Source organism: Chenopodium quinoa, unplaced genomic scaffold (assembly GCF_001683475.1).
Source record: "Chenopodium quinoa cultivar QQ74 unplaced genomic scaffold, ASM168347v1, whole genome shotgun sequence".
NCBI lineage: Eukaryota > Viridiplantae > Streptophyta > Magnoliopsida > Caryophyllales > Amaranthaceae > Chenopodium > Chenopodium quinoa.
The window spans coordinates 1,745,490-1,754,383 of record NW_018743014.1 but is presented as its reverse complement, the minus strand read 5'-3'; positions in this window follow the sequence as shown (position 1 = coordinate 1,754,383).

Genomic DNA, 8,894 nt, shown 5'->3' with positions numbered 1-8,894 from the left:
GCCAAGCTTCGAGTCGAAAAATGCTTGTCCAAACCCGAAAAAATCGCCCTGGGCAAAAAAAAAAAACACTAAAACCGTAAAAGTGCAATGCCCAAACTCGCCCAAAAAAAAATTTGGGCTAGGCCCAACCCATTTTGAGGTTGGAAAAATTTTGCCCAACCCGCTTAATAGTTGGGCCAGGCTGCCCATGATTAGGTCTAAGGCCTAGTTCATTTCAATCACATTATTGTTGATGAATTGAAATTAATTTTATTGAATTGAAACTAATTTTACTGATTCCCTATTATATTAGTTCAAAGTTACTGATTTTTAATAAGTAAAATTTTCTTTTATTAAACTAAAATTATTTTAATTGAATATTATTATTTTAAGGTGAGGAGAACAAGACCTTGACCTTATACAACCTAGCTAATCTAACGGAGTAGATTTAAAAGTAAATTAAAGTTGTGCCTTTAGTCCCTGAACCTTAGGTGATTGCCTCTTCATAGGACAGATCTGTCACTGCATCATAGGACAAAATGGAATTTAGGTCAGTGCATCATTTTTGTTTGGTTTGATAAAGAAAGGTAAACAAAAGTTAGGGTTGTCTCCTCTTAAGAATATTCAATCCCAAATCCCAATTTATCACAAAGATGAAAAAGAAATTTACTTACTTATATCTAAAACAGAGCCTATAGTTTGATGATTTAACATATATAAAGTGGCCCAAGGAAGCATCATAGTCTGCAGCTCAATTGCCTTATCTATAGATATGTCTTGAACGAACAACCTGGAAGTTGTGTCGAAGGTTGTTAACATCTTTCATCAAAAGTGTTATGAAATAGGACCTTTTGGGACTTTGAATTTGATTGTAATAACAATGCAAGTTGAAATGAGAAACCAATTAAATGAAAAAAATAAAACACACAAGATTTATAGTGGTTCACTCAAAATGAGCTATATCCACTTTTGGGGAGATTGGAGCTTGTATTAATCTTCAATGGAGGAAGAATTACAATGGAGAAAGATGGTGTTCTTGGTGAGCTAATTTTAGATTTATGTCTCACTTGTGTTCCTCTCTATAACTTCTAAAAAACTATACAAAGTGTATTTATAGTGCATGGAAATAAGGACAATCTAACGGCCAAGATTAGAGCTCATCGCAAAAAGAGAAATCCAGAAACTAGGTAGGTTCAGGCGAACTCCATGTGAGTTCGGACGAACTTCAATGTCATTGGCCTGTTAAACTCAAGAAAGATTGGAGAAAACGACTTAAGCCTTGTATTGATTATAACGACAATATATATACATAATACAAAAGGAGACCTAACTTGACTAAAACTCCTAACAAGATAAACCTGACAAATATACAATATTAACATAAATAAACCAACCGACTACTAATACTCCCCCTCAAATTGGAGCATGCAAATCACGAATGCCCAACTTGTGTTATAAGAAGCCAAACTTTTGTCGTCCAAGAGCCTTTGTAAGAATATCTGCGAACTGATAATTTGTCGAAACATAAGAAGTAGAAATATTACCCTTTAACAACTCATCACGAACAAAATGACAATCTACCTCAATATGTTACGTAAAATCATGAAATACCGGATTTTTTGCAATATGCAAAGCCGACTGACCATCACAAAACAGCTGCATAGACTTCGAATGAACAACCCCAAGAGAAAGCAACAACGCTTTCATCCACTTCAACTCTTAAGTAGAAACTGCCATAGATCGATATTCGGCTTCGGCCGAAAAACATGATACAGTAGGTTGTTACTTAGTCTTCCAACAAAACAGGCGAGCGACCTGGAAACACAAGATAACCTGTCAAAGAACGCCGAGTCAAAGGACACACCGCCTAATCATTATCACAAAACGCCGTCAACCGTAAATCCTTCATAGGCCGCAACAAGATGTCTTGTCCCGGACTACCCTTAAGGTAGCGCAAGACACGAATAGCTGCATCCCAATGAGAAACCTGCGAATCTCAAAAACTGTGCCAACACATGCACCGAATAACTCAACTCTGGTCGAGTGACTGACAAATAAACCAACCGTCCAACCCACCAACGATACTTATCCGGATGAGCAAATGGCTCACCCGAAGCATGTGCAAGACGATGATTTTGCTCCATCGGAGTGTCAATGGGTTTGCAACCCAACATACCTACCTCAGTCAAGATATCCAAAACGTACGTTCGTTGAGAAAGAAAGATGTCTTTCGGACTACGAGCAACTTCAATGCCTAAGAAATACTTAAGCACCTCCAAATCCTTCATATAAAAGTATTTGCACAAATAGGCTTTAAACCGAACTATGGCATTATGAGAGGACCCTGCAATAATCAAATCATCGACATAGACAAGAACATGCATAGATACACTGCCCTGTACATAGCCTAAACAGAGAGTAATCAGCATATGAGTTTTTAAACCCAAAACCTCGCAGAGCACTGGACAGCTTCGAAAACCACTGTGTCGGGGCTTGTTTCAAGCCATATAAAGATTTCCTCAACCTGCAAACCTTGCCAGGTGTCGGAAGGACCATACCCTAGAAGAAACTGCATACATATGTCTTCATCCAAATCACCGTGAAGAAATGCATTATAAACATCCATCTAATGTAACTCCCAATTCAAAGACACAACAACAACTAGAAAAAGACGTACCATACCCATCTTTGCAACAGGCGCAAACGTCTCATTATAATCAACATCGGCAACCTGTCCATTGCCATGAATCACCAAACGAGCCTTGAGACATTGGCTGTGTACATGATTTTATACACCCAACCACTACTAATTGCCCTTTTTCTGGGAGAAAGATCCTCAACGGTCCATGTGCCATTTTTTCGGCGATGCAAAATGAGCGTCGATCTCATCTTGCATCGCCTCATGCCAACCGATGTCTTTAACCACCTTTTTGAACGAAGACGGTTCCTTTCCCTTAGTGATCGTCGCTAAAAAACACATGTGTCTCATAGAAAAACTATTATATTCAACATGACAAGCTATAGGGAAAGGTTTACCTGAAGAACGAGATTGAGGAAGGACGACAGTTGATGCAGCGGGGTCTATATTTTAAGTACTGATAGTGTTCATAACATAGTGACGATGTCACGAAGGAGGACGTTTCTCACAATGACCCCTACCAAAATTATCCGATGAACCTCCCCTCAACTTTAACGACGAGATAACAATGTTTTCATCAACAATTTCTCGCTCAACAACACTATCCGAGCTAGAACCCGCACCACTAACCGGATCAGAGACATAGGATGGGTGTTGCGGATCGTTGGGCCGGACTAGGCCAGCACTAGCACTTGCAAGAGGTTGTTGCAAGTTGCTAGGCGCTGGCTGCACTGCTGTTGTGCTGTGCTGCTACTGTTGCTAAACTGCGGAGCTGCAATCCCGGCCTGCGGGCACAGGAATTTCTGCGAGCTGGGCAGTAGCTTGCGAGGGGCTGCTCGCCAAAACTCGTGGGCGCAGCTCGACCCTGCGGGCAGGCAGTTGCTGCGAGCGCTGTGCGACACCCGCAAGACTGGGGCGCGGGATTGGCTACGGAGCTGCGGGACTTACATGATCAGCCGTAGCTCCCGTCATTTGCACACCTCGGAACAAATCCCCGTCGTCATCCTCCCACACCGAAGGACTCGCAAAATACTTTTCCCACAATAATCGCTGCTCATCCGGAAGCGATTCAAGATACGAGAATTTATCTTCGAAAAATTGGACATCCTGACTCATAAAAAAATCATTTGTATCCAAATCGTAGAGACGCCAACCCTTCTTTCCGTGTGGATACCCAACAAAAATACACTTTTGGGATCGAGAATCAAACTTATCTTTATTCCGAGGACGATTCACAACATAAGCAAGACAACCAAAAACTCGTAAACCATCATAAGACGACACTTGACCAAACAGACACTCATGTGGAGTTTTTCCATTAAGAACTGTCGTTAGAGTCCTGTTAATAAGATGAACTGCAGTTATTACACACTCACCACAAAAATACTTTGGCAACTTTGCTTGAAACCGAAGAGCACGAGCCACATTTAAAATGCGATGATGTTTACGTTCAACCTTGCCATTCTGTTAAGCCGTGTCAACACACGACGTCTGATGTAGAATGCCCTTCTTAGCAAAGAAAGACCTCAAACTAAGAAACTCTTGGTTATTATCACTACGAACCACTTTCACTTTCCGGCTAAATTGAGTCTTTACCATAGCACAAAACTCACGAACCAACTGTGAAGCTTCATACTTAATTACCAACCATTAGAAACACCCAAGTGGCACGAGAAAAATCATCAACTATGATCTAAAAATAACGAGCATCAGAACTAGAAGCAATTTTATTCGGACCCAAAATATCACAATGAATTAAATAAAAAAATTTAGATGCTTTATTCATACTTAAAGGAAATGAGTTTTGGGGTTGCTTCCCCATAAAAAAATGTCACAATCAAACGAACAACTAGCATTACTCCTATGAGTACTACGACTACTAGAAACTTCCGAAAGAGAGCTCACAACTTGCATTGACGGATGCCCGAGGCGCCTATGCCATAATAAACTTGCATCTGGAATAAGAACTTTGTCCACCTGCAGATTTCGAGCACGAACCGGACGAAAAGTATAGACCCTATCATACTGCACCCCCGCTTCAGTCGGGTTCTTCAAACTGTGGTCCTGAATAATGCATAGCTTATCAGTGAAAATAGCATTGTTTTTCTAACAATTGAGACACAGATAACAAGTTGCATTTTAGAGCAGGAACATATGAAACATTATCAGGAGTTAAACCATCAGATAAAACAACTTTTCCTTCTTTCGTAGCTATCGTGCTCTTCCTATTGGGTAAACTAACAGGCGAAGAATTATCATGAAAATTAGTGAAAAGATTAATGTTACCAGACATATGATTCGAAGCTCTACTATCAATGAGCCACTCAATAGAATTATACGTACCAAGTTTGTTTCCATCCGACGAAGAGCCGAACTTAGCACCCTTTACAACAACCATGATTTCCTTCCATTGAGCGTCAAAAATCGTAGGAACACTCCCACGATCAGAATCAGAAACCTGCTCATTAGAACCATGAGAACTACCAACACCACCAGCAAACTTACCCTTGCCTTTGCCAAACGACCGACCACCACGACCTCCATGGCCACCACGACCTCCGTCCACGACCCCCATCCGGAAACCCGTGTAGATCATAACAATGGTCCTTATCATGACCAAACTCCTTATAATAAGTACACTCCTTCCGTTCCGATGTCGGACCGGAAGCTGTACTTGTTGCATTAAACCCAACAGCCGTAGAAGTAGAGGCCTCATGAGCCTCAGACACAAATTGCTTACGCTCATCAGCAACAACTTTAGCATAAGCAGCATTCATAATAGGCAAAGGATCACTCATCAACAAAGTAGAAACAACAAAACCAAACTTCTTAGGATCCAAACCAAGACAAACTGATGCAAGGAACAGCTCATTTTCATGCAACTTAGCATATTCTTTCGCAGCGGAACAAGTACAAGCAGGCAATTTCACATAACTAGACAACAAACTCTGCAATTTATTCAATTCACCATAATAAACTGCAACAGAATGATCCCTTTGCCTAAAATATCATGCTTCAATTCAAAAATATGGGGACCGTTACTAAGAAAATAACGATCACGTAAGTCATCCCACAAAGTTTTAGCATCATCAGGTATAATAACAATAGGACGAATAATAGCATCAAGAGTATTATAAATCCAAGCAACAATGGTAGAATTAACAATACCCCATTGATGATAATTAGCAGACTCAACAGCCTGCTTCTTAATCGTGCCATTAACAAAGCTAAGCTTGCTCTTGGAACGAAGATTGTTGCGGATAGACCGAGACCACTCTTCATAGCTGTCGATGGTAAGCAACATGGCACAAGTGATCAACTGAGACCCTTCGCTAGATGTAGGTAGTAATCAGTAAACGGTTCGTACTTTGATCCACCTTTCTCACCCATCACAACAACAACAAAGCACCAAACACCACACGCAACCTAGCAGCACACACGCACCGTACCACACTGCACGCTAAAACAGAGCAGCGCATAACAACAACTACACACGCACTAGCACACCACACAAAGACGCACAGTGCACACAACAAATCAGCACCACACAACACACCACTCCACACCAAAGCAGTGCACCACGCAGCACACACAACCCTCGTTTAGCACCACAAGCGCAGGACCGTACCATACGCAACAATATGCGCACCGCATAAGCAGCACACACACAACACACCAGCGCTGCACACCAAACACCCATCACGAACCAAGAAATTCAAGGAAAAAAAGGTAAACCTACTTCCTCAAACACACCCAACAATAAAAAAAATTAATTTGAGAGGATGAAGCCCTAATCTCACTAATTGCGGAATTAAAAAAAATAAAAAAATTGATGAACAAACCATGATTGAAAAAAAATTCTCTAAAATTAGAGAGACTGTGATACCATGTTAAACTCAAGAAAGATTGGAGAAAACGGCTTAAGCCTTGTAGTAATTATAATGACAATATATATACACAATACAAAAGGAGACCTAACTTGCCTAAAACTCCTAACAAGATAAACCTGACAAATATACAATATTAACATACATAAACCAACCGACTTCTAATATGGCCTTCAAAAGTTTTCCTTCTTGAGTTCGGGAGAACCTAACTTAGTCTCGGTAAAACCAAGATAAGGTTTGGTCGAACTTTTCATCAGTTCGGCCGAACTCCCGTAGTGAGCAGATAGTTCTTCGTAAAACGACCATAACTTCCTCGATACTTATCCAAATCGAGCTTATGAACAGTCGTTGAAAATCTCTTTAAACGAGCTATCAATTCTAACTTGAATCATCTCAATATCATTTCTAGATCTTGAGATATGACCGTTTGAAGTCAGCCCTTTGCCTTGCTTCTTTGCTTAAAGCTCCAATCATCATAATACCAAACATGCATCAACATGGAGCATTCGAGGCACACATATAACAAAAAGTTCATTGGATCTTCTATGCATGAACAAAAGCTCTCCCAGCAAAATGTTTATTATTAGAATATTATCAAAATGTAGAAAATGTCATGAACTAGAGCCATAAATAATAAGAAGAAATTCTAGAGCCCAGAGAACTGTACCTAAGCCTATAAAGGTCAGTGCATCATGCATTCATGCATGACTGTTTTGAACCTTAAGTAATTTTGATGATAATGGATATGCAAACTTCAACTAATGCGATTTCTCTAAGTTTTGAATTAGAACATGTGAAGTTGACTCAAGGAGTGGAAGAGTAACCTATGTATGAAGATCCAAGGAGAAATAAAGGAAAGATAAAGAGAATAGAAGAAGAGTTCCTCATTGAAACTATAACTGGTCCCTAACAGGAAAATAGAGAGAAGTTCCCTAACAAGAGCTGGACAACAAGCTAAGAAGACTAGCTTGGACTGCGTTGAAGACTACAAGTTCCTCAAGAACTTGGTCTGCAAGTAAACCTGGGCACCGTGCCGGGCCATGCCGCCGCGGGCTGTGCCTGGCGGGCCACGGGCTCCGGCGTGCCGTGCCGGTCGTGCCGTCGTGCCCAGGAATTCGTGCCGTGCCGTGCCGGCCATTCTCACGGGCCAGCCCACGGCCTGGCACGGCCCTCGTGCCTGGCGGGCTCGTGCCGTGCCGGCCACGTGCCGGCCTGCGTGCCGGCCTGCGGGCTGGCAGCGGGCTGGTGACAGTTTCCAAATTTTTTTTTTTTTTATTTTTTTTTTAATTAAGTGACAACATTATAACTTATATAAGTATTATAATGTATATAAGTTATAAAATTATAATTATAAGTTTTATAAGCTATAAGGTTATAAGTTTATAACTTATAAGTTATTAAGTATAAATTTTATAATTATAAGTTGAATATTTATGTTTTATAATTTTGTACATTCAATATTTATATTTATATATTTACTTTATACTATTACTTTAAAATTTAATGTTTATGATTATTAAATATAATTTTGTATTAGTAATTGGTATAATTTTATTTTTTTTAATATGAATTTACAAATTGTAACAAAACGGGGAAAAAATGCAAATTGGACTTTGGATGTGAATAATGGACGTTGGGCACACGGGCCGTGCCTGCGGGCCAGCACGGCGGGCCCTGGCTGTGCTCGTGCCGGGCCGTGCCTGGGAATACAGAACCCTGTCCGTGGCACGACCCGTGGCACGAAGTTCAACTGTCGTGCCGTGCCGGGCTGGAGATCGGGCCGTGCCGGGCTGCGTCGAACGGCGGGCCGTGCCGGGCGGCACGCGGGCCAACCCGGCCCGTGCCCAGGTTTATCTGCAAGTTCCAGCAAGCTAAGGAGCTGGAGAGTTGAAGACGGCAGGAACTTGGTCCTGGTCTGCGTAGAGCCCAAGTATTCATACAATGCGAAGCTTGAGGAGGCAATTCGGCAATAGACTTAAAGTCTTTTTGATAAGGTATTATTAAGTTTATTTTTATTAGGATTGTTGTAAATATAACTTGGTTAATGAAGCATGAAATCTATTAGAAACGTGACAAAGCTTGGAAAGCTTAATAAATATGGAAAGTTGTAAAAAGATATGTTTTAATTTATGGAAAAGATCTTTGAGAGATTTTATCTTATATAAAATCCGGTTTACAAAATAATAATCTTTAATTTTTCTAATTTATATCTTTGTTAAGTTTTCCAAAAAAATTTCTTAAGAGATTCATTTTATGTTGGGTTTAAGAAAATGGCAGTTTTAAATATTCTATCTTTTGAAAACCCTACTTTACATACAAGTGCTTCTTGTATATAAAGGAGTGATCACAATTGATACAAGGTGTGAATTTATGCGTGAAAATTTGAAGAG